The sequence below is a fragment of the Choloepus didactylus genome, chromosome 7 (assembly GCF_015220235.1).
Source record: "Choloepus didactylus isolate mChoDid1 chromosome 7, mChoDid1.pri, whole genome shotgun sequence".
NCBI classification, from domain to species: domain Eukaryota; kingdom Metazoa; phylum Chordata; class Mammalia; order Pilosa; family Megalonychidae; genus Choloepus; species Choloepus didactylus.
In genome coordinates this window covers 20,482,900-20,510,779 of record NC_051313.1, presented here as the reverse complement: position 1 = coordinate 20,510,779, position 27,880 = coordinate 20,482,900, and the positions used below count along the sequence as shown (strand labels likewise).

Here is a 27,880-nt window from a genome sequence, read left to right as displayed (position 1 = left end):
ATGATATTGTGAGCCATTGATTGTATATGCTGGATGGGTTGTATGGTGTGCAAATATATCTCAATAAAATTGCATTAAAAAGGGGCTGCAGCTGATATAATTCTTTTTTTATGTTTAAATTCTTTATTTCATACATTCATTTCAGCAATATAGATAGATTTATCCTATATACAATCACTCTTTATAAAATATGAAATCAGTGAAAGTTACAAATTATAGTATAATCAAAATTTATAACAAAGTACTTTATGAGTAAGACAAAAGACAAGAATTATTATGCTAAATTTCCAGTACAAATATAAAACAAGAATAAAGGATATTGTTGATGGTAATATTAAGAATAGGTTTTCCCATTTCTTAATTTCTCTGTTTCTCTCCTTTCTACAACCTAAGAAAGTATTCATTATAAATTGGAAACACAGAATCCTTAACAAAAACCAATTAAATATTGAGTAGTAGTATTCTCCTTTACACGTACAATTTATTCTGCAGCAACCTGTAAGCCATTGAAAAAGTAACTCTTACCCAACAAAAAAAGCCAAACCTCAATTTGGCTGGGAAAGGGGTGTCAAATATGCAACTGAATGGAAGATCCGTGCTCTAACAGAGTCTGAAGTGCAGAAGAGCTGTAGAGAGATCTGGTTCAGTCAAGGAATACAGAAAGCCAATACCAAGAAATGGCACAATATTTTCAAGGTCATTCAGATGGGCTCTTCAAACACATTCCACCCTGTTATCTGTCCTTAGAAACTTCTTGGCATTTTCTCCTTTGCCACAGGATGTGCAGTGTTCTGGGTCGGCAAAAACCTTTCTTGTCACTCTATGGAATGCAGTTACAATAGTCATTAACATCATTTTCGAAGGAATAATCATTGTGTAGGAGGTAAAGGCCATGAATACTTCATTCTCCATTAGCTGGGTGAGGTCAACCTTTTTTTTTTTTTTTTTTTTTTTTTTTTTTTTTTTTTTTTTTTTTCCAATTTTGGTCTGGAATCCTGTAATCCGAGGAGAAGGAAGCCAGCAAACCTGTTCAGGCAGGTGGGTCGCTTGGGCACTCTATAATTCTTTTTTTAATAAAAGGAAAATGAGAGTCAGGAAAGAAGGAAAGAAAAAGAGAGGGAGAGAAGCAGGGAGGGGAAAACCCAGTAGCCCAATAAGTCTAGCAGAAAGATTATGAAATATGAACTGAAAAGTAGGAGTCATTTCACTAAGGACTTGGTTACTAAGTTAAAGGAATTTAAGGTTTTCCTAATTCCATTTGTGCTTCAAATCTGTTGAGTCTGTCTCAAGAATGTCCTGTGTTGTGACTTATTCCACTGAATTTTCATTGCTGAATTTATTTTGTTAGTCTATAATTTGAGGCAAAATAAGTTTTGCATAAATCAATTTGATGTTTTGGTATGGAGGTACACATTATGGTAAATATTTTATTAAAGTTACCTCTTAGTATAAGGTAAGTAATATTTTTAGTTGATAGGTGAAACATTTAGGATATATTTTCTATTTGTTTTGGTTTTGCTTTTGTCCATCTACATGTACAAAATCTTGAAGTAGATTTTATTTTGTTTTATTTTGTTTGCCCTAAATTGTCCTGTATCTACCTATGGCACTTGGCATCCATAGGGAACAGATGGAGGCAAAAACGTAATAGGTAAATGGAACATTCTTTTTTAACTTAGAGTAACAATGGCCATATTGAAGAATATTTCATATGTCAAAATTAATACAAAAAGCTTTAGAAAAATTAGAAAAATATTCAACAGTCAGCTACTTTGGTCATCTGACCCCTCAAATTGAAAAAAGAATTGCCTTCAGAATAATTTCTATCAAGTTCACTCCAAGAAAAACCACAAACTTTCCCTCATGACACCACCCTTAATTTCCTCAGCATCTTCAATTTACACTCTTTTATCCCTTGGGTTGACCTCCTGAAGAAACTACCCTAGCCTCAGAACTTTTCTCAGAAAAAGAAAAAATAAAATGTCCCGGTAAAATTTTAAGTCCAGAAATCAGAACCATGGAAGATGAATTTGAACCCTGAGTAAAGGTACATCATAATCAAGTTGCAGAAGAGAGTTGGAGAATTGAAGGGAAAAACACAAAAGCAGCCAGAGACAAAAGTAATCTTACATACTGGGAAACAATGAGAAGATAATCACTGACTTCTCACAAGATGACATGAAATAAATATCATTTTTTAAATGTTTGAAAGAAATTGTCAGTTTAGAACTCCATGTATATCCTAGCCTTCAATATGAGTATGAAATAGACATTTTCATGTAAACTAAAATTGAGAGAATTCACCAACAGCCCAACAAACAATGATAAATTAACTATTTCAGGGCAAAAGATATACAAAATGGAAACTTGAATGGATGTGAAGGAATTGAACCAATAAAGGTAAACAAATATTTAAATATAGGAATTTTTGTCTTATTTTGAATTTCTTTTAAAGATCATTGTTTAAAGCAAAAGCAGTAACAATACATTGTAGGATTTATAGCAACTATAGAAATAATATGTATGACCAAATTTTGTACAAACAATATGAAGTTGTACATGTGAGTATATTGTTTTAAGGATCTTACATTATATATAAGGTGACAATATTGATTCAAAATAGACTGGGATAAGTAAAGGATGCATGTTTTAATACCTATAAAACAACTAAATAAGAGAAATGTATATTTTAAAAGTGAATAATGAGAGTAATACAAATCTGAAAAAAATCCAAAAGAAGTTTGAAAAGAAAAAAATAACAGAGAGAAAACGAAGAGAAAGAAGGACTTGTTAAACTCAACCATATTTATAACTGCACCAAATGTAAATGGACTAAACACTCAAATTAAAAGAGGAAATCAAAACATACCTGTGTGCAATTTATTAAAAAAAACATTTTGAATATAAAACAAAGTAGGATAAAGTTAAAAGGTTAAAAATATGTCATTGAAACATTAACCATAAAAAGCTAAAGTGGCTGTGTTTATATCAGAGAAAGCATACTTCATGACAAGAAATATTGCCAGAGATAAGAGGCATATTTCATTTCAATTATGAAATTTTGAAATGTCAATTTATCAAGAAGATATTATAATCTTACATATGTATGAACCTAAAAACAGTTTCAAAATACATGGGTAAAAAACTTTTTAATAACTAAACGGAGACAAGGACAAACTCAAAAACAAAGTTTGAGATTTTAACACTCATTTCTCACTTGAAAGAGTAGGTAAACCAAATATCTGATGAATAGAAAACACTTGAACAACAGAACCAATCAGTTTGAACTAATTGGTATAGATAGAGCACTATATCTAACAATTGCAAAATACACATTTTCAAGTGTAAATGGAACATTTACCAAGATTTCCTTTATGCCAAGCCATACAACAAGACACAGTGATTGAAAAGGATTGAAATCATACAGAGTTCTCTGAGAAATGCAAATATGATTAGAAACCAATAATTGAATGGTCTATGGTAAACTCAAATATTTGAAAATTAAGGAGCATGTCTCTCAATATTCTATTCAAAGATGTAGTCATGTAGGAAATTCAGAAAGAAAATTAGAAAGTGATAGTGAAAACACAAATATTCAAATGTTCAAGGTGACAAGAAAAGCGTTTAGAGGGAAATTTTAAGTTTTAAATATTTATTTCATACAAATGAATATATCTAAATAAATGCAGCAAATTTTCCATATAAGAATCCAAAAAGAATAGAGAAAATTAAATTCAAAGTGTCTAGAAGGAAGAAAACAATCAAAATAAGAGCAGAATCAAAAAAATAGTAAACAATAAACAATAGAGAAAATTAATGTAACCAAAATTCACTCTTTGAAACAAAAGAATAAAATTGATAAACCTCTACCTAGAAAGATCAAGCAAAGTGTCAAAATACAAATTTCTAATACAACAAATGAGATAAGACATATCACTGCATATTTCTTGGACATTAAAAATATAATGACTAAAGTCATACCGCTACAGAATGCAATGCCTATGGGCCAAGATGCTTTCAGTTCATGGGACTGTTTGAACAAACTGAATGATCATTTTTCAGATATATTGTAAGAAAGTAAGTACAGCACAGAGGTTGCAAGTCCTGGCTCTGGAGTCAGACTGCCAGAGTTTGATACCCACTCCATCATGTGTGATATTGAGATCAGTTACTTCATCTGCACTTTGGAGTTAAGTAAGCTCCCTTCTAAATATAGATTCTGTTATTCCATTATTTGATAAATTAGGCTATACTTTACATCAAATTATAGCTCTCCAGCAGCATAAATTTATACAAGAACTAAGGCCATTATTGAATGCATGTCCTTTAAGGCTCATTCTTAAAAGATGGGATTTTCTACTTCTTGGTCCTTTACTTCTTCCCACTAGCTGGAAAGTGAGTGTGGTGGTAAGATTTTTTACTTCATGTTGTCTAGAACATACCCTACTACTAAAGGTATAATAGGAATGGATAGACCTGGTTTCCTAAGACTTTCAATCAATGATTCCAGCCCTGGTTGGCGTATTACCAAGTTTTGCTTTGAATATTTTAAAAAAATCTATCCTATTTAATGCACAGATATTAAGGTTCTTTATTTGATGCAGGTAAATCTGATACTGAAAAGTGTAGCATTTTGGGCCAGAAACATGTGAAATACAGGAAAGAATGCAAAATATGTGGCATTGGCTTTGTGTATGCATTTGTTGGAAAGTGGAAAAAGCTCCAGGCATTTCAGGCTGGAAACTTGGTGACCCTTGCTCTGAACTGGCAAAATGTTTATATCATCTACTGCTAGCTATACAATAAATGGCAGACCTTGTTCAAAGAGAAACTGCAGAATGAGAAGAAATGACTGAAAATTTCAGAATGTTGGTAGGTATTAGATTTAAAGTTTTTAGATTCAAAGAGAGATGAAAACAAACTAATTGTGAACAAATCTGTAAGTAGAGGGGGCAGTGCCTAGAGCTCTGCTATAGGAGGCACCCTCTGCCTTCAATTTTAATATAAATTGACATGAAGTCACGTTATTTAGGGCCTTCCTATTCTTTCATTTTCAGAAGGGAAGTATTAAATGACAGTTATGCTCTCCATATTGCACAATGTATTGTATAATAGGAGCAGTATATTTGTCTTTTCATTTGTCACTAATCCTCTCATTAATGAGTCCCATATGGATTGGATGGGTCAGCCTGCACAACACCCCCAAGAGTGTGAACATTGCCTAACCAAGAAATGGAGAGATTTTGAGGTTGGCTTCCTTGGAGAGGGAATGGGTGAGAGTATTATACTTTTGGGAAAAGGATGCACAGAATCCAGTAGACACAAGTGCTGTCTGTGGCACAGATGGCTAACTGTCCCTCTTTCCCCTTCTCTCACAGCAACAGAACTCATTTTTTTCTGTACATAATACTCCCTACAACATTTTCCCTTCCATACGTGCCTAGGAAAAGGTTTACATTTTCCAGTATCCCTTTCAGCTAGATATGGTGCTGTGGCTAATTTCTGGCCAATGGGATGTGAGCATAATAATGTGTAGAATTTCCAAATGTGTCATTCATGTTTACAAGGACTTCTCTTTCATTCCTGACAGTGGGAATGTAAATGTGACAGAAGGTCATCTTGAATCATGTAGATGAGGGCTAGACTGAAGGGGTTCAGAGCAAAGAAAAAGAAAAGGAACCTGCATTCCCAGAATCCATAAGCAGATCTTTCTGAGTGCCAATCTTACAAATTGCATATTATGTTGCAACACTTGGAAAACCTCTAATGAGAATTACCCTTCATCAACATTATAAGGAAATACTGATGGTTTTCCTACCTCAGTACTTATTTGGAAGGCCTTCTATACAAGAATAACTATTGGACAATATTTCGCTTAAAATCTCTTTATCATTTTATCCTGAAAATACTTTGAATTTCATTATTTATGGTTATAATTGTGGATCTTACTAAAAGATTAATATAACTGACAATAGTTAGGAATTATGAATGAAAACTGCTTATCTTACAACTTGTAAATGTGCAGAGAAACTGTGCTGATTAAAAACTAAGGTAAGAAATACTTTATATAATAAATAGAAGAAGCATAGACATGTTCAAAATGGTACTCTTTGTAAAAAGGTAGGCTTCATGCTAATGGCAGAAAAGAATTTGGCATGTGAGTCTGTGTTAGTCAGCAAAACTGGAATCACTCTATTTCAGGCAGGAATATATTTAAAACTAAAAATTCAGTGCTCACAGAACTGTTGTGAGGGCTGGAGGAACAAAGCTCAGGGAAAACTGCCCCCTGGATTTCGGAGATCAGAAGGAAGCACCTTGAAAAATTTATCACCAATGACCTTGGGTGGCTTCCTTATTGAAGGAGGTGATTCATTGGGGAATTCCCAGAGTCTCATTCATGCTTCAGGTCTGCCATCTGCCCACATCTGCCAGAGAAGACAAGGGCCTTTCCTTCTCTGCCACCTTACAGATCTTGCATGAGTCCTATTGAGATAATGGACTCTCCTCACCGGCAATGAGGGGAAATGTAGTTACCAAGCCAGTTAAAAGGATTAGAGATGATGACAAGCTACAAATGTAAATTGGCACTGTTCATACTTCTTCTAACTCAACATGAGTATATACCCTCCTTTCCCTACTTAACTTTCAGATGTCAACCATAGCAACATCATGCTTCCATCAAACGTGATGGCACGGTCCCTCTTACAAATGAATACAGGTCCTTCTTCCCACTGAAAAGTGAGGAACCTAAGTTTTTTCATTCACTCTCAATATCCATCTTTCCTCTTCTAATTCAATCAAGCTCCCCCTTTGGCATCTTTCAAACCGACGATGAAATGTTCATATCAAACATATAAAATAAAGAGGAGAGAGTAGAAAAGAAACCACTTAAGAGATACAAATATGTAAATAACCAATCAAAAAGAAAAGTCTAGCTTCTAGAGTAGCCATTACTGTAACTGGGATACTGAGATCTTGGGATCATGAAAATTTCCTTTTCCCAAATCCATTCAAAGTCCTGGTCTTGGTGGAGAGACACAAACTTTTATACCTGAAGTGTCTGAGGCTATCACAGTCCCACCGGACTGGGTTTCTGTAAACTGTCATTAATTATTTTTATCATTGTATTTAGAAAGTAGAGAGAGAATTCCCTGACTAGCAGGCATATTTCTCACCATACCTTGTGTATAGCATGAATTCCATTGGATAATCAAGGCCAATCACTCTAAATCTACAGTAATCCCCATTATTTATTGGTGTTTCAGTAACACTCCCTCTTCTTTTTCAATAGAAACATTTTTGTATTTCCAGGGAATTACAGCATTTAAATCAGCAGAGAACAAAATTAAGGCAGTAAGAGAAAAAAGGAAGTGTAACCTCTCCATTTTCCTCCTCTTGGTTATAGTATGTAAATTCTAGTAAAGTGAAAAAAATTAAGCATATGCCAGTCACTGCTTAAGAGCATATTATGCATTATGTAAGACATCACCACAACCCAGTGATGTAGTGTTTACCTGAGATTTCAACAGGCCTTTTGCTACAGTGCATGGCAAGATGAGAGACTCGTGGATATTTTTTTAATTATAAAATGAATATCTTGATCAGAAGCAGTTTTGTGTGACATGCCTGGTGTCTTAGTTTGCCAGAGCTGCTGTCTTAAATACCACACAGTGGTTGGCTTAAGCAACGAGAATTTATGGATTCATGGTGTTGAGGCTAGAAGAAGTCCCAAATCAAGGTATCCCCAAGGTTATGCTTTCTCCTGAAGTTTGTGGCATTCTGTTGTTGGCTTTCCACAATCCTCGGGTTTCTTTGGCTGGTACTTCTGCTTCCCATTGCATGGTAATGACCCCTGCTTCCTTGCTTCTGTGATTCTTGGTTCTCTTTAGAAGACCTCCAGTAATCTGGATTAAGACCCACCTTCATACAGTTGGCCACACCTAACTAAAAATAACGTCTTCAAAAGGTTCTGCTTACAATGGTTTCACACCCACAGGGATGTGGATTAAGACTAAGAACATATGTTTGCCAACCTACCACACTTTGATAGAAATTAAGACTTTGATGCATTCCATAAAGGTTGGCAAAAGTTGAAGTAAAATAAACCCTTATCCAGAGTAACTGTCAATTCCTAGGAATACAAATTCCTACTTTTTCTGTGGTAGAAGGAATATACGATAATCTATTTGCTACCAGAAAACCATCGAATACCATGTAATCTACTGCCATGTGGTGGGCTCAGGATTGTTATCTGTCACATTCAGGTGGAGCACTCAGTATTTTGAGAGCCAGATCAGCCTTGGTTAAGGGAAGCTTCAGTGGTCAAGTGCTACATAACTTGCCCTATGTTACCATCACAGTTTGTGCCCTTACAAGCCCCTTCCCACCGACAGTGAAGCAGTGTAGATCTCTGCCTCTGGCCCTGTCTCCTTACAAGCAAAGTGAATAACCAGATGCACTACTCAAATTGTTCCCATTAGAAAGATTTCCCCTTCCTTTTATCCTTCAGTACAACACTTCAGTGGGCAATAGTACTGCAGCAGTACGCTTCTAACTGGTATCAATATATCTTACAGAACCACCAATTAACTCAGCCCATTTTTTTTCCCTTTATTTACCAGTTTCAATTAGGAAATGCCCTTAGAAGCCATAGGTGATGATTTAAGGAGAATTAGCAATACAGAAGGATTAAGTGTTTCTGACCCCAGATTTCTAGGGCATTGTTATCAACTTGAGGGGGGAAGGGGGCTGCAAAAAAGTTATTGAAGGGTAATCTGAGCACATTTGCCAATAAGATATGCACATTCAATTATTTTTTTAAACAAAGATAAGAAAGAGTTGTCTATTTTTTTACCATCTCATGAATAGCCACTTCCACTAATTTATGTAAAAACACCTGTTTTGTTTCAATAATGGATGCTTTGGAAAAGGGTAGTAATATTATCTCACCATGATTACCTAGAATGATGTTTTTAACATATAAATTAAATCATGCTTCTCCCTTGTTTTTAGTCCCCTTTTACTTTTAATTCTGTCAGAGAAAATATAGATTCCCTAATGTTTGACTTTAGTACATCTAGAAATGTATTAATGACTTGCTTCTCTCTCTCTCTCTCTCTCTTCCTATATGTATATATATATACACACACTCACACCCACACCCACACATACACATGTGTGCACAAATATATGTATATGTACATTGCAAATAAATAAAGCCTTAAAATACATATGATAAATCTTACTAGAATGTCAGTTTTTAAAAATACATGTCATGATTTGTGCTGCTCTTAATGGCTATTCAGTAATGCAGTTAAGGATTCACTTTTTACCACTATAAACAATGTTGCAAGAAATATTCTCTTTCATGTAGCTTTCTCTATGGGAGCTTTGGATACTTTAAAATGAATTTTACTTCAGAGTTGCTGAATAAGAGAGTTTATTTCTATTTTTAATATTGCCTATATATTCTAGAATAATTCCCAACAATATTATAGCTATTAACAATCCACAAGCAAAATATTTGAGAGTATCTAACTATATTTTATTTCCTTAAGTAAATAGTGCTTTTCTGTTTACTTTGTGCCAAATTTATGGTTAAAATAATGGTATTTAATTTTTTTAAATAAATTTGCATTTCCTTATTGGAGTGGTTGGACATACTTTCATGTGTATTAATAGTTTGCATTTCCTCGTCTATGAATTAATTGCTATATATATATATATACATATACATATATGTATGTGTGTATATAAATATATATATACATACACACACACACACACACACACACACACACAGTCATACCTTGGTACTAGACTGCTTTGAAACTCATTAGATTTGGTATTTGATGCATTTTGATGTGAAAATTTTGTCCCAGTACTCATTGTTTGTTTGGCACTGGACACTCAAGCTAGGATTTGTTGGTGTCAGTTGCCTCATGACTTGCTACCATTTCCAGCTGAAACAAAGGGTTGTATTCCAGTCACATGGTAGCTCCTGCCCTGTGCATGCCCCTTTGTGGTCTTAGCTTCTGTGGTCATTTTGTGTACTTTTGTGCTTTTTATCTCATCATGGGTCCTAAGAAAATCAGCAGTGGTAGTGCTGAGTGGAAAAGAAAATTACTTCATACCACCATTGTGCAAAAAAAGAAAAAAAAAAAGAAAGAATAGGCAAATATGAGAGTGGTATTTGTATTACTGATCTTGCTAGGATATATGGTTTGCCTAGAACAATAGCCTCCTCCATCATTAAGAATAAAGAAGCAATAAAAAAGGCTGATGCTGCAAAAGGAGTTAAAGCAGTAATGAAACAACATTCCGAACACTCAAGGAAGTTGAAAAGCTGTTATTAATTTGAGTAAACAAGAAGCAGTCAGCGGGAGACATTGTAACAGAAGCCATGATATGTGAAAAAGTGAAAGTGTTGCATGATGCTCTTTTGGAAAACAAACCAGGACACAGTGATGAGAGTGCTGAAGTTTTTAAGGCTAGCCATGGCTGGTTTGATAATTTTAAAGAGGACTGGCATCCATAGTGTTGTGAGGCATAGTGAGGCAGCAAGTGCTAATAGAAAGGCTGCTGATGAATTGCCAGTGAATTTGAAGACTATGTAGAGGTTGAGGGTTTTATTTCCCATCAAGTTTTTAACTGTGATGAGACCAGACTTTTTTGGAGAAAAAAAAAATGCCAAGTAGAACCTACATCACAAAAAAGAAGAAGGCATTACCAGGCCACAAACCAATGAAGGACAGGCTCACTCTACTGCTGTGAGTGAATGCAGTGGGGACTTAAAACTCAAGCCTCTACTGGTCTATCATAGTGAAAACCCATGAGTTTTCAAGAAGTGTAATATCATAAACAGCAAACTCCATGTGATGTGGAGGGCAAACAGCAAAGCTTGTGTCATCAGGCAATTTTTCACTGAGAGGATAAATGAAGTGTTTGGTCCTCAGTGAAAATATTTGCTGGAGAAAGATTTGCCTTTGAAAGCTCTCCTACTTTTGGACAATGTGCCTGCCTACAGTCCAGGCTTGGAGGATGACTTACTGGAGGAGTTCAGCTTTGTCACTGTAAGGTTCTTGCCCCCCCAACACTACTACTCTCATTCAGCCCATGTTCCAGCAGGTCATTTCAAACTTCAAAAAGTTGTACACTGTTCTAGTTTGCTAATGCTGCAGAATGCAAAACACCAGAGATGGATTGGCTTTTATAAAAAGGGGGCTCATTTGGCTACACAGTTACAGTCTTAAGGCCATAAAGTGTCCAAGGTAACACATCAGTAATCGGGTACCTTCACTGGAGGATGGCCAATGGCGTTCAGAAAACCTCAGTTAGCTGGGAAGGCACGTGGCTGGTGTCTGCTCCAAAGTTCTGATTTCAAAATGGATTTCTCCCAGAATGTTCCTCTCGAGCAAGCTTGCTCCTCTTCAAAATGTCACTCACAGCTGCACTGAGTTCCTTCTCTTTGAGTCAGATCATTTATATAGCTCCACTGATCAAGGTCCACCCTGAATGGGTGGGGCCATGCCTCCATGGGAGTATCTCATCAGAGTCATCACCCACAGCTGGGTGGGGCACATTCCAAGCAAATCTAATCAGCACCAAAACGTCTGCCCCACAAGACTACATCAAAGATAATGGCGTTTGGGGGACACAGTACATTCAAACTGACACATACACCAAGGTTTTTTTCCAAAGGTGCTTTGAGATCACTTCTGACACACAGTTGACCCTCACAGAATTCTGGAAGGATCATTTCAATATCCTGCACTTCCTTAACCTTATTGATAAGGCCTGGAATGAAATCTCTTATAGGACAATGAATTCGGCATGGAAGAATTTGCGACCAGAAGCTGTGACTCAGAGAGCCTTCAAAGGGCTTGACACTGACTCTAAGCCTGCAGGAACAGAGGGTACAGTTGTGCAGGATATTGTATCTTTGGGACAATCCATGGGTCTAGAGGTCGATGCTGCTAATGTTGAAGAGTAGTGGAGGAACATCATGAAGAGCTCAGCACTGAGGAGATGCAGAAACCAGAGAAGGAGCAGCAACAAGAGGTGGCTGAAGAGATTTCTCCAGCTGAGAAGATAAGGGAGGATGTCCCCAGTTCCTGATAAAAGAAACGTGTGCAAAATGAGCACGTTCAAAACTTTGTGGAGAAGTACATTCTGGACAAAGCTCTCACAAGCAGGAATGTGAATTTATTGAATGACCAAACAATTTCACATTTTTGAGGAATTCTGAAAAGAAGACAGAAGCAGTCCTCATTGGAGAAGTTTTTATTGAAGATGACAAAGAGGGTTTTGGAGCCTGTGGTGCAAGTTAAAAAAAAAAAGGCAGAAAAGAGAAAGAATACCTGAAGTGCAAGTGCCTAATGTTCTATTCGAGGGGACTCTCCCTCCAAGCAGCACTCCATGTGCCCCCTCCTCCTCACCACTCTCCTACCACCATCCCATTAGGCCATGGACTCTTCTCAGCACAGGTAAAGTGAAGTTTTTATTTTATTTAATAGAAGTATTTATTATTTTTTAGATTTACTTCTCATGTAAAGTAATGATATATACCCCTATCTTTTTACATATTGCCTTAAAATGTGCATTGTCTTTTGTTTGGGAATGCATTAAATTTATTTACATTATTCCTTCCGGGAAAATTTATTTGATACTCATCATTTTTGGTACTTGCTCTGCCTCTCAGACCAATTAATGACAAGTACTGAGGTACCACTGAAATATAATTTAATCCTAAAGGAGTCTATCACAAAATTACATGCATTTTCAACCAACACATTCTGATGATTATGCCCTCTTTTCATCTTAAACCAAACATATCACTATTCATTTTTTTCTTTTACACCATTAGGAATCTGTAAATGTCCTTTTAAACACCTTAAACCACACAGACCAGATCAGAGTTCTTTCTTATCTTATCAATTACAGTGCAGTAAAATTACCTTTTTCTTTTTTAACTGCCAATTTTCTTGAGATATATTCACATACTGTATAATCCACCCAAAGTATACAATGTCTCCAAGTATCATCACCTAGATGTGAAATCATCACAATCACTTTTAGAACAATTGCATTACCCCAAAAAGAAAAATAACAAAAAGACATAAAAAAAGAAAACCCAAAATGCTCCATATCCCTTACCCCATCCCCCATTATTGGGGTGGTATATTTGTTGTTCTTAATAACAATCTTACTGTTAAGATCTTAATATCCTTGCAATAGATACTTTTTCCCATATGCCACTTTATTAACTCTGTACAAATGTATATTTCTACTATTTCATGAAAGAACTTTTTATATTTGTAGAGTTAATCATAATCAATATCCACCACAAGGTTCATTGTTGTATACATTCCCACACTCTAACCTCTAGCTTTCTTTCTGGTGACATACATGACTCTAAACTTCCCCTTTCAACTACATTCTTCTACAATTTAATGCTATTATTTATGATCCAAATAATGAGCTATAGTCACCTCTATCAATTTCCAAACATTTACATTCATCCCAGTTAAAAATGCTGTAAATATTAGGCAACCATTCCCCATTCTCTAATCTTATTCTATCTCTTGGTAACCTATATTCTAAGTTGTATGACTATGAGTTTATACATTCTAGTTAGTTCATATTAGTGAAATTGTACATGATTTGTCCTTTTGTGTCTGACTTATTTTCACTCAGCATTATGTCCTCAAGTTTCATCTAAGTTGTTGCTTGCTACAGGACTTCATTCCTTCTTAGTGCTGAGTAATATTCCATTGTATGCATATACCACAATTTGTTTATCCATTCATGATAATTGTCCATCAGGCACTTGGATAGTTTCCATCATTTGGCAATTGTGAATAATGCCACTGTCAGCATCAGTGTGCAAATGTCTATTCATGTCTCTGCTTTCAGACTTCTGGGTATTTACCGAGTAGCAGAATTTTGGGGTCCTAGGTCAACTCAATATTTAGTGTTCTGAGGAACTGCCAAACTATGTTGCATAGAGGCTGTACAATTTTGCATTCCCACCAGCAGTGAAAAAGCATTCCTATTTCTCCACATCCTCTCCAACACTTGTAGTTTCCCATTTAATAATGGCCATTCTAGTAGGTGTGAGATGATATCTCACTGTGGTTTTTATTTGCATTTCCCTAATAGCTAGTGAAGATAAGCATCTTTTCATGCGTTTTACAGCCATTTGTGTTTCCTTTTTGGAAAAATGTCTATTCATTTAATGCCTATTTTTTAAATGGGTTTTTTTGTCTTTTTATTGTTGAGTTGTTGGATTTCTTTATATATACTGGATATCAAACCCTTATCAGACATATGGTTACCCAATATTTTCTCCCATTGAGATGGCTGCCTTTCCACCCTTTCACAAAGTCCTTTGAAGCACAAATGTATTCAGTCTTGATTTTTGCATGTTGATCTTGTATCTGCCATTTTGCTGAATTTGTTTATTAGCTCAAGTAGCTTTGTAATAGTTTTGGGGGGATTTTCCGAATATAGGATCCTGTCATCTGCAAATAATGTTTTACTTCTTCCATTCCAATTTAGATGTCTTTTATTCTTTTTCATGCCCAATTGCTCTAGTTAGAACTTCTAGCACATTGTTGAATTATGATGGTGACAGTGGGCATTCTTGTCTCATGCCTGACCTTAGACAGAGGCTTACAATCTCTCACTGTTCAGCACAACATTAGCTGTGAGTTTTTCATATATGCCCTTTATCATGTTGAGGAAGTTTCCTTTGATTCCTACCTTTTCAAATGTTTTTATCAAGAAAGGATGTTTTAAAAAAAGAAAGGATGTTGAATTTTGTCAAATACCTTTTCTGCATCAGTTGAAGTAATCATGTGGCTTTTTTTCCTTTTGATTTATTAATGTGTTGTATTACATTAATTGATTTTATGTTTTGAACCACCCATGTATGCATGGAATGAAACCCACCTGGTCATGGTGTATACGTCTTTTAATGTGTCTTTGGATTTGATTTGCAAGTATTTTGATGAGAATTTTTGTATCTATATTCATTAGGGAGCTTGGTCTGTAGTTTTCCTTTTTTATAGTATCTTTATCAGGCTTTGGTTATGTTTGCTTCATAGAATGAGTTAGGTAGTGTTCCCCCTTCTTCAACTTTTTGAAATAGTATGATCAGGAAGATGTTAATTGTTCTTGGAATGTTTGGTTAAATTCCCCTGTAAGGCCATCTGGTCCTGGGCTTTACTTTGTAGGGAGGTTTTGGATGGCTGATTTAATCTCTTTACTCATGATTGGTTTGTTGAGGTCTTCTATTCTTCTTGAGTCAATATATGTTGTTATGTGTTTCTAAGAAATTGCCCATTTCATTTAAGTTTTCTAGTTTGTTGGCATACAGTTTTTCATAGTGTCCTCTTATGATTCTTTTATTTCTTTGGCATCTTTGGTAAATGGCACACACACACACCCTTGTTTCTGATTTAGTTTATTTCCATCTTCTCTCTTTTCGACTTTGCCAGTCTCGCTATGGTTTGGTCAATCTTATTGATCTTCTCAAAGAACCAACTTTTGGTTTTATCGATTCTCTCTATTGTTTTTTGTTCTCCAATTCATTTATTTATGATTTAGTCTTTGTTATTTCTTTCCTTCTACTTGCTTTTGGTTTAGTTTGCTGCTCTTCCTCTTGTTTCTTCAGTCATTCAGTTAAGTTTTTAGTTTTAGCACTTTCTTCCTTTTTAATGTAGGCCTTTAAGATTATAAGTTTCCCTCTCACCACTGCCTTCACTGCCTCCCACAAGTTTTGATATGTGGTATTCTCATTTTCATTTGTCTTGAGATATTTAATGATTTCTCTTGCAATTTCTTTTTTTGACCCACTGAGTAAGAGCATATTGTTTAACCTCCATATATTTATGAAATTTCCGGCTTGTTATTGATTTCCAGTTTTATTCCATTATGAGCAGAAAAAGTGCTTTGAATAATTTCAATCCTTTTAAATTTATTAAGACCTTTTTTGTTCCGTAGCATATGAGCACTTGAGAATAATGCATATCCTGCTATTTTTGGATGCAATGATCTGTTAGGTCAAATTTATTTAACATATTATTAAGTTCTCTATTTCCTTATAGATCCTCTGTCTAGATGTTCTATCTACTGAAGAGAGTGGTATATTGAAGTCTCCCACTATTATAGAAACATCTAGTACTCTCTTCAGTTTTGCCAGTGTTTGCCTCATGTTCTTTGTAGCACCTTTATTAATTGCATAATTATTTATGAATGTTATTTTTTCTTGTTGATTTGCCCCTCTTATTGATATTTAGTGTCCTTTTTGCTCTTCAAAATTTTTGTATTTAAAGTATATATATATGTATAAATATATATATATATATGTGTGTGTGTTCTTGTATGTAATATCTTTTTGCTCAGTTCACTTTCAACCCATTTGTATTCTTGGGTCTAAAATGAGTCTATCTAAAGAGCATATAGATGGATCATATTTTTTATCCATTCTGCAAATTTGGGTCTTTTGATTGGGGAGTTTAATCAACATTCAATTCTATTACTGTAAAAACCATCCTTACTTCAACCACTTTATCTACTGGCTTTTATTTGTCAGATCTAGTATTTTTCTCTCTTTCTATACTTTTAGTTGCCCTTACTGATAATCATCATTTCTATACTCTCCTCCAAGGTTCTTTCTTGTCTTTTTTCAGCCAGCATAATTCCCTTTAGTATTTCTTTCAGGGCCAGTATCTTGTTGACATATCTTCCCAGCTTTTGTTTATCTGTGAATATTTTAAATCTCCCTCACTTTTGAAAGACAAGTTTGCTGGATAAAGAATTCTTGGCTTTCAATTTTTCTCTTTCAGAATCTTAAATATATCATACCACTGCCTTCTAATTTCCATGGTGTCTGATGAGTAGTCAGATCTTAGTCATATGAGGCTTCCTTTGTATGTGGTGAGTTGCTTTTCTCTTACTGCTTTCAGTATTCTCTTCTTCTCTTTGACATTTGACAGTCTGATTAGTATGTATCTTGGAATGGGTCTGTTTGGATTTATTCTATTTGGAATACATTCAGCTTCTTTGCTTTGATATTTATGTCTTTTATAAGGGGTGGGAAATTTTCTACTATTATCTCATCATAATTTCCTTGCCCTTTTCTCTTCTCCTTCTGAGACCTTATATTGGTGTGCTTCATGTTGTCAATCATTTCCCTGAAATACAGATCAATTACTTCCTTTTTTTCTCCAATTGTTCTTTCAAGCATTTGAATTTGGTTGCTCTGTCCTCTAGTTCACTGTTTCTTTTTCCACCTCTTCTAATCTGCTGTTGTGAGTCCCTAGTATAGTTATTATTTCATCTATACTATCTTTCATTTCCATAATATCTGCTATTTTTCTATTTATTCTTTTGAATTCTTCTTAATGCTCTTCTAGAGTCTTCTTGATATCCTTTATCTCTTTAACTGTCTCATTGAAATTATTTTGGAGATTTTTTTTAAACATCTTTGATTAGTTCCACATCTTTGTCTCCTGCAACATTTTAATTTGATTGTTTTTGCCACATTTTCTTGTTTCTTCATATGCCTTATGATTTTTGCTGGGCATTTGATTATCTTGATAAGATTATTTCAAAAGTTGCTTTCCCTGTATTTGTCTAAGATTTTGTTGTTGCTTGGGTTTACATTGAAGTTCTCCTTTGGCACTTGGTTTGTCAGTAATTCCCCCCCCAAACCAGGGCCAAGGTCTCATGCAGGGAGTACGACCCCTTTTTAGAAGGCTATTAGAGACTGAGAAGAAAAGCAGCTTGCCAGTCTTCACTTTCCCTGTCTTCCCAACAGATGGTGCTTTGGGGCCACCTATTCTCCACAACTGCACCTTTCTCAACTGCAGCTCCCCACTAGACAGTGTCCAAATTGGGTCAAGGTCCAGTTTAAGACTGCTGTACACAGAGTGTCATCCTCTCTGGCCAAAAATTATCTCAGGACTGATCTGCTTCTCCCTCTTTTTCCGAGAGGAAGAACTCCCTGACTCCTCCAGGTCGAGGTGCACCAAAAGCAACAAATCCAGTGGTGGAATATGGGCACTGGGCACCATGGCAAAGACTCTGCTTGTGGGCACAATGGAACTGGTGGTTCCCAGACTCCCAGATAGAAAGACTCCCAGCAGCAGGACTGAGAGGATAAACTTTGCCAACAAGAAGCCAGCCCAGGACTGTGCTGCATTTCTCCAGTCAGCCAGGAAGACTGAGGCCAGTACACAGTCACCGGCCTCAGAGGTGGTCGATGGGTACTGGTGTCTTGCTGGAGCTCTCTCCATCACCCCTGCCTCTCTCATAAAAGCAGCTAAGCCATGAGTATCCTGGTCCCTTTTGCAGAAAGGATTAAGTTTGTGGGGCCCAGAGGGTCTCCCTCACCAGTTAACCATCAGATCAGCAGTGCTCTGCATCCCCCTCTCCTCTGGAGGAGAGGGTCTGTCCATCTCCCCTGAATCTGGCACCTGCAGCAGCCAGCTTTGGGGTTGGGGGTGGGCACTGGGCACTGCAACAGGGTCTCTGTACATGGAATTAATGGATCAGCAAGTTTCCAGACTCCTATGTGGACAGACTCTAGGCCGCAAGACTGAGAGGGTTAACCTCACTGGCCATCAGCCAAAGTAGGAGTGCACTGCTTTTCAGCAGCCTTCTCCAGCTGAATGCACAGCCACTGGCCTCAGGGGTGGTCATGATTGAGTTCACTTACCCCTATTTCTCAGTTGTAGTTTCTCTGCTTTTTCATCCAGCTCTTCCTTATATGTTGTAGTGGTCCCTCTCTGATCACTTGAGCCCCTAACCACTGCTTTGGACAGTTTATGTCTGTTTTATAGTGGAGGAGTGAGTTCTGCTTGTCATTATTCCACCATCTTTCTGGAAGTCCCAACTTTTCTTTTTGATGTAATTTCTATGGAAATAAGACATGCATAGATTTCTGTAAACATGACTATAGTCAAGATATGAAATGTTTCCATCACCCTAAAAATGCTCCTTCATGCCATGCTTTTAGAGTGATGTCTTTTCCCACCCCCGTTTTTAAGAGCCATTGATATGTACTCTATTGCTGTAGTTTAATCTTTTCAAGAATGTCATATAGATTATATCACACAGTGTGACATTTAGATACAGATTTCTTTCATTCGATCTTTGTGATTCACCCAAGTATTGAGAAACAATTATTATTTTGGGTTTCTGATTGTTCTATTTTTTTCTTTTGTTTGAATAGTATTCAGGATATATGACAGTTTGTTTATCCATTCACCCACTGAAGAACATTTGAGTTATTTCCAGGTTTTGATGTTTATTATAAAGCTGTGATAAACTATCAAGTGTGGGCTTTTCTGGCCAGGTCTTATGACAAGCATGTGTATAATTTTATAAGAAACTGCCAAAGTATTTTCCAGAGTTACTGTATCATTTTGCATTTCTACTAGCAATGCATGAGAGTTCCAGTTCTTTTACACTTATGTCAGCCTTTGGTAGTCTCAGTAATATTTTAACCATTCTAATCGGTGTGTGGTAGTGGTATGCATCTTGGTTTGTATTTGAATTTCTTAATGGCTGTTATGTTGAACATATTTTAGGTGCTTCTTTGCCATCCTTATACATTCGTTAGGTACAAATGTCTATTCAAATCATTTGCCCATTTTAAATTAGATTGTTTTCTAAATGTTGAGTTTTGAGAGTTTTCTATATAATTTGTGTTCAAGTACTTTTGTTTTTTTCCTGAAAATTTTGTAGTTTTACATATTATATTTAGATTTATGATGTGTTTGAATTAACACTATATAGGTTTGATGTCAAGGTTTATTTTATAAAATATATGGATGCCTAATTTTCACGAAACATTTGTTGAGAAGGCTATCCCTTGACTATTGTTTTGGTTTTTCTCTTTTGTCAAAAACTTTTGGCCATATTTGCAAGGGTTTATTTCTAGAGTTTCTATTCTGTTCCATTCATCCATCTGTCTACCGCTACACCAATATCACACTGCCCTTAGGTTCCTCTAAATATGTTCTTAAAAGTATTTATTCTACTTCCTTTGCCATCTCCTTACCATTCTGTAGCAATCTGAGAATCAGTTGTTCAAGAATAAAACTTGTCTGAGAATCTCCTGCTGAGATTTTGATTGGTATTGTAGTAAATGTGTAGATAAATTGGAAAGAATTTGCATCATTATCATACGTCTTCCCATCCATTAACACAATATGTCTCTGCATTTCTTTAAGTTCTTCTTTGATTTCTTTTGTTAGTTTAGTCTTTTTCTGTTTCTACTGACAAGCTTGGTTACCTTTTTTTTCTTTAATTAGTTTTTTTTTTAATTGGGAAAGTTATCTTTTGTTAGTTCTTTAGTTTGCAGTATATACATCCTCATTAGAATTACATCTAAATATTTCGTTTTGGAGCAAACCATTCTCAGTATTTTTTTTTTCTAATTTTGATTTCCAATTGTGCATTGCTTGTATTAGAAATATAATTGATTTTGAACAGTTATCTTTGTATTCTGTGACCTTGCTAAACTAATGTTTGTTCAAGGACTTGTTTGTTGATTCCTTGAGATTTTCTATGTAGACAATCATGCTGTCTGTAAAGAAGAACAGTTTCATTTCTTTCTTTCCAAACTGTAAGCTTTTTGGTTCTTTTTCTTGTCCTATTGCACTAAGAACTCCAGTACTATTTGAATGGGAGCAATGAAAGTAGACTTTCTTACCTTGTTCCTGTCATAGAAGGAAAACATTAAATTTATAACCATTAACTGTTGGGTTGTTGTGTATATCTTTTATCAGACATAGGACATTCCTTCTATTTCTAGTTTGCTGAGAAGTTTTAACCATAAATTGGCTTTGTATTTCCTTAAATGTTTATTCTTCATCGGTTGATATATTATAGATTTTATATATCATATTGTTAATAATGATTACATTAATTAAATTTCATATCAAACCAGCCTTATATTTCCAAGATAAAGCCCATTTTGTAGTGAGGTGTTATTAATTTTATATGTTGCTGGATTTGATTTGCTAACATTTCATTGAGGATTTTTGCATCAAAGTTCATGAAGCATGTTGTTCTGTGTATTTGTCTGTTTCCTTTACTCTCTGTTTGGTTTTGATATCAGAGCAATAATGGCTTTGTAAAATGAGTTGGGAAGTGTTTATTCTTCTATTTTCTAGAATAAACATACAGAATTTTCAATCTTTTTCTCTTTATTGTTAATATAGATAATTTCTTTTGATCTATCTTTCCTCTGTCAATTCCATTTCACTATAATTTATTTCAATTATTGTAAACTTCAGTTTTAAAATTTCCCTTTTTATCTATCTATATTTACCATCTATTTACCTATCTATTTATCTTCTATTTCTTTGCTAATACTTTTATCTTTCCATTTGATTCAAAAATATTCATAATTATATATTCAAGCTGCTTTAAAACCTCTGTCAGACAATTCCAAACTTTAGGTCATCTCATGTTAGGCATCTGTTGATTGTCTTTTTCCATGAGTTGAGATTTTCATCTCTCCTCATGTACTGAGTTATTCTGGATTATGTCCTGGACATTTTGATTATTATGTTACAAGACTCAGTTTTGTTTAAATCCCATCAAAAAGGTTGATATTTTTGTTTTAGCAGACAATTTATATGTTTGTGTTCAAGCTGAGAGTTCAACCCTTCTTCTGTATGCTGTGATTTCAATGTTGGTTCAGTTTTTAAAGCCATTGTAGTGTTGTAGCACTATTCAGATCTTCCCACACTCAGAGTCAGTCTGGGACTGAGGCAAAGATCTGTTAGCTCTCATCTCAGTCTTTGGTAAGCTAAATAGACCAAATCCATGCAAATACAGGTTGGGGTAAGCCTAGAAGCTCATAAACAACTTTAGGATGTGACCTTTCTGAATTCCTCCCACTCCACAATTTATGGAGATAGTTTATGCCTATGAGTTGAGAGTGAGTGGCCTGTTACATTAAGTAATCAAAGCCCTAACTAAAAGCTTCTTACAAAAAACTATTAAACTATGAATATCATGACAAAAAATAAAAGCAAAACACACACTCTAAAATCTACAATCTAGAGTCCTTCATTTTCAGATTAGCTTTGTTACGATGGATTTGTTCAGATTCTTAGCTTCCTATCTTGGGGCATGGAAATAAACTCATAAATGATAGTCAGACATGTATATCTATAATAAAATATTTTGAAATATCAGTGGAAATCAATAGAACTATGTAACAAATCTCAAAATCCTGGATGTTTTAAATTGGGTTATTTTTAAGGCGCTATTCTAAAAATTACATTTTTGTGACTACCAAGTTGAATTATTTATAAATCCATTGACAATAATTGGTACCCAAAAAAACTTGCTTTCAAGGCATAAAATACAAAGAAAAGAAACTATTCTACCACATTAGTAGATTAAATTTAACTAAAGAAAATGCAAATTTCTCACTTATTAAATCTTTAGATATTTTATAAAATATCAGTTAAAATCAGAGTTTATAAAAGTAGGATCTAATTTGAGTTAGCAGAAAATTTTCTTCCTTTTAGCTTAATGCTCTTCATTAAGACAACATTGAACTAATAGTTGTCTAACTCCATTAAAATCAATCATCTTTTTAAAAAATTATATACTGATTCCATTTTTGCTTCAGGTTGGAAGGGTTACTAATGGAAGCATAGTTAAAATATGCAATGGATCCTTGGGAGAGAGATTGATTTCCTGCTGGTAATGACTGCCCCTGCATATGATTTTTTAGGAGTTTCTAGAACTGCAGGTTTTTCCTTTACGATTTATTCCTTAGTTCAAAAATCATCATTTTTTACAGAGAAAATATGTGTTGTAGTAATAGCTGTTATTGTTCTTACAACCGTAAATTCTTACCTGTCTAAATCACCTTTTCTTGATGTAGTTGATTCTGGCATAATGAGATATTATCAGACCAGCTGACAATTTTGGTCAAAGGATCAGAAAAATCTGTGTTATAGTAGGTGTCAATTATCCTTCCCAACAAAAAAGTGAAATACATTTTATTTGTTTAATAAAAAATGAAATACATTATCTATTTAAAGTTTTAATCTATTAAAAATCTTTGGGTTCAGAAGGACAATTATTTGCATTTAAAATAGGTAAGAATTTTGGTGCAATGCACTTCACATTTTTCTAAGAATTGTGTTTACTAAAATAATATAAATTATTGTTGTAGTAATAAAATTATTATAGTGTAGTGTATCATTAATACTTTTCCAATGTATTCATCCATTCCTTCCTTCACAAACTAAATTAAAGATATGTAAATGCCATCTCACAGGATGGAGAAGGGAATGTTTAGGTTAGTTGAAATTTCAAATCAACAAAAGTTAACCCTTTTATACATGTGACTGTGGAACCTGTTTTAGCAGAGTTTATCAGAAACAATTTTGTGGCACACAGAACTGAATATTTGATGGCCAAATTTAAGGGCTATGATAGAAAGCAGAAAAGGTCTAAGTTTGATCAAGTGTAATATAGATTTATTATATGTTCATATAGCCAGTTCATTTCTGTGGATACTATTAGATTGATTTTTTTCCCCTTATTTTGCACTATTGAGATTTTGTGACAAATTTTATCTAGCAGAAAACCAAACACATAAACACCTCCCAAAAATCTACTTCTAGCCATATGGAATTATGAAATGGTTTGAAAGCACCTACAGTTCATTGTTCCAGATGCATATTTAATACTACTAAAGCTCTTTCCTGTGTCTTGGGCACAAAAGGTTTTACTTACATATATCAACCATAATGTTCTTCCTTCAGTTATGAAATTGAAAAATTATATATGTAAATAAAATTAATTGCTGGTGAAAGGGAATTTCCTGTTACCCAAACATTAATAAGATTCTCCTCTTTATCATTACAGCCACCTTCTAGTAACTTGGATGACCAATTAAAGAAGTAATGGATTGCACATGTCCCTGGAAGTTCTAGCAACATTTTAAATGAAGAATAACATTGAACCTACTATTATTTCAGACCATCATTTCAGTTTAATATGAAAATACACTTTCAGTCCTATATGTTTCCTCCCGAAATACCTTTCAGTTTTCCAATTTACTAATGTGATAGTGGTTTATGAGGCAAAAACCTGAAAATATTTTACTGTATTCAAACATAAAATAAGCAGAAAATAGTCTATGACAAAGCAGTCATGTAACCTCCCTCCCCCCCCAAAAAAAAACAAATCACAAGTATATATTTTAAACTCAATTTATCAACAATTTCTGTCTGTAATTTTAAGATGTAATGGAGCTATCACATCAAGTGGATCCAGTGGAAGGAAGAGAACACACCCATCATCACCCAGAATGAGAATGGACCCTGGCCCTTTGCTGGCCATCCTCAATGTTTTGCTTCTAGCATGGAAGGTGAAACTTCCACCAATGATGGAAATCATAACCGCTGAGCAGCTGATGGAATATTTAGGAGATTACATGCTTGATGCAAAGCCAAAAGAAATTTCAGAAATTCAGCATTTAAACTATGAGCAGAATATGAGTGATGCTATGGCAATTTTGCACAAACTACAGACAGGCCTGGATGTAAATGTAAAATTCACTGGCATCCGTGTGTTTGAATATACACCAGAATGCATAGTATTTGATCTTCTTGATATTCCTTTGTATCACGGGTGGTTAGTGGACCCTCAGACTGATGACATTGTAAAAGCTGTTGGTAATTGCAGCTATAACCAACTGGTGGAGAAGATCATCTCTTGTAAGCAGTCAGACAATAGTGAGCTGGTTAGTGAAGGCTTTGTAGCTGAGCAGTTTCTAAATAACACAGTCACTCAACTGACATACCATGGATTATATGAACTAACTTCAACCATTCAGGAAGGAGAACTTTGTGTGTTCGTTCAGAATAATCATTTTAGCAACATGACCAAATACAAGGGCCAGCTGTATTTGTTGGTAACAGACTAGGGATTTCTTACTGAAGAAACAGTTGTTTGGGAAAGTCTACACAATGTAGATGGTGATGGAAATTTCTGTGACTCAGGATTTCATCTGAGGCCTCCATCAGATCCAGAAATTGTATATAGAGGACAACAGGATCAGATAGATCAGGACTATCTTACGGCATTATCTCTACAACAAGAACAGCACAGCCAAGATATCAACTGGAAACAAATCCCAGAAGAAATCAGTGATTTGGAACTAGTGAAGAAACTCCAAGAGGAATAGGATAGAAGGGCTTCTCAATATTACCAGGAACAGGAACAAGCAGCAGATGCTACTGCTACTGCTTCTACACAAACTCAGAGCCAGCCAGCACAAGCCTCTCCATCAAGTGGAAGACAATCTGGGAATAGTGAACAACGTAAACGAAAGGAACCTCGAGAAAAAGATAAAGAAAAAGAAAAGCAAAAAAAAAAATAGGTGTGTCTTTTTGTAATAAGTGCTAGATTCTTTTGGAACCACCTATATGTCCTGAGAAACAAAACCACAGGAGGAAAGGAAGGAAAACCGATAAATACCGTCTGTGCCTGATTTCCCAATGGATTTTGTTCATGTTTTTCAGGGGAAAGGTTGTTACTTAGTCACAATCAGACCTTTTCAAGTCACACAGTATACTCTTCAGAGCTGGAATTTCATGTTACAAGTTGGAAATGCTGTGTGTTGTCATCCATAAAAAATACTGCACTTGTAGCCAAATAAGCAAATCACAGCAAATTTTGTGTCCTAGTGACATTCATAACTCATTATCAGTTAGTAAGCTATTTTATCTTCTGTTCTAACAATAAATGGAGGTAACTGATTTTGTCTGATTCCTTCCTGAAATCTAAATATTAGCACAGTAGTTTCTGAAATTAATTTTTGTAACGTTAAATTATGATCGAATCCATAAGAAACCGGGGATTTAATATAGGGATTTAAAAAACAGAAAAAATAAAAAATAATGGAATAAATAACCCTTCCTTGTATATTGGACTAGTTCAGCCCTTAAACAGCTTTACCTTTCTTTAGGATTGTATATTTTAGATATTATCTTAAGAATTGATAATGGAGCTTGGGTTTAATTTAGATAGAAAAATTAAAATTTGTATTTCTTTTCCAATAGAAAAAAATACATAACACTAATACTTATATCTTATTAAAATCAGATATTAATGACTTGGTAGTGTTGTGAAACTCTGAAATCTTTAACATAGGTAAACCCAGACCACAGTTAGTTTTTATTGACAGTGTGGTGAGTGTAGGGAGGAAACCAAAGTGGACGCTAGGCCTTGTAAATAAGGAGAATGTAGAAAACCAGACAATTTGTTAAGTACCTTTTTCTAGAATTACCTTGAAACTTAAAATTAAATCATGTTTATTTTCTAGAGAATTACTTATACTAATTAAAACCAACAAAAAAAAGCACATTTCTGGAAAGAAATTGGAGAGACGATACACTCACTGAATCTAGTGAAAAGGCATTTAATAAAAATATCTTTGAGAGTAGATAAGAATTTGAAGGAATTTATGTAAAAGCAATCAACTTTTTAACTTATGGGAACCAAATAAACCTGTAACTTCTTATAGTCTTTATAGGATTCCGAAAGAATATTTATTGAACTTTATTATGAGGACAACACGTTTTCCTGTATTTCTAGATACAGTTTCAAAAATCATCCTTTATAGTCTTTTTGATATATTTTATATTTAATAGTTTGTTTTAGTCATTTTGAAAAGACTGTTGCTGCTGCAAATAGTTTTGTGATTTATGTTCTAAGCCTTGGTAAATTTGTTTATTTCAAAGCATCTTGATCTGTTCTGAGCATCCACTTGGAGAATTTCTTTTGTGGTCTAGGGTAACAATAGACTAAAAAAAATATGGTCTGGATTTTTTAATCTATGTCCTTAACTTTCTCCATGATCCAAGACCAGTTGTAGTATGAGTCTATATATAAAAAATAAAGTCTTATTTATGGAAGGAATTATTCTAAGGGAAATATCCAGGGTCAAACTGTATTATTTATGTACTTCTATATTGTACGTCTGTTTATGTTACTCCTTCAAATTTCCTATACTAGCACAATAAATCATCAGAGAAACTGTTTTGGGTGTAAAACTGTGATACAAAATAGTTAGTGAGTCTCTTGATAATAACCCAGAATATGCATACATTGTTGAACTCAACCCTAGTTTACTTTTAATATCACTCTAATGGTTGAAGGAGAAAACTCAAACCTTGTGTTTGTTTTTCCTATAACTGATAGTAGTGACAATGCATTGTATTTTAATTTATAACAAACAAAAACAAACCAATAAAACCTAAAGCATATTTTTCCATAATTATATAGTTATCTATTTACTGCCCTTGAAAAGTACATGTAGAAGTTATTCTTTCATTTGTTATCTTCTTAATTTGTTCCAAAGATAATACTGCCATTCTGCATTCCCTCTGGAAGGAAAAAAAAAATGAACTTAAAACCAGCAGTGCTGCTATCAGATAAGTAGATGTCAATGTATACTTACAAAGAATACAACTAAAACATGTAATGTATTTGTTAATTCAACCTTTTTCTATGTAATATTTCCAAGTCAGATTTTATTACATTCCTGGAATTCTGTTTGATATACCAAGGGTAATAATGCTAAAATATTTTGCTTTGATTACTGTGGGGGAAAATTAAATGTTCAATTCTATTAAAACAAACTTCTCAGATTAAAAAAAAAAGATGTAATGGAAAATAAATGTCTGCTCCTCAAAATATTTTTTATCACAGAAGCACAGTATGGTTAGGACACACACAGATAAAAAACAGCTAGCTTATAGTATGACAAATGAGAGAATGCAAAAATGGCAAGCAAGTTCTGCTAAATCACTCCCTATCATACAGC

The 27,880-nt window shown here is 34.6% G+C and overlaps 2 pseudogenes; one reads left to right on the top strand and one right to left on the bottom strand.

Annotated features, from left to right (window-relative positions):
• Window positions 1–468: 468 nt before the first annotated feature.
• Window positions 469–10,139, bottom strand: LOC119540488 (annotated as a pseudogene).
• Window positions 10,140–24,418: 14,279 nt separating this feature from the next.
• Window positions 24,419–25,432, top strand: LOC119540487 (annotated as a pseudogene).
• The last annotated feature ends 2,448 nt before the right edge of the window (window positions 25,433–27,880 follow it).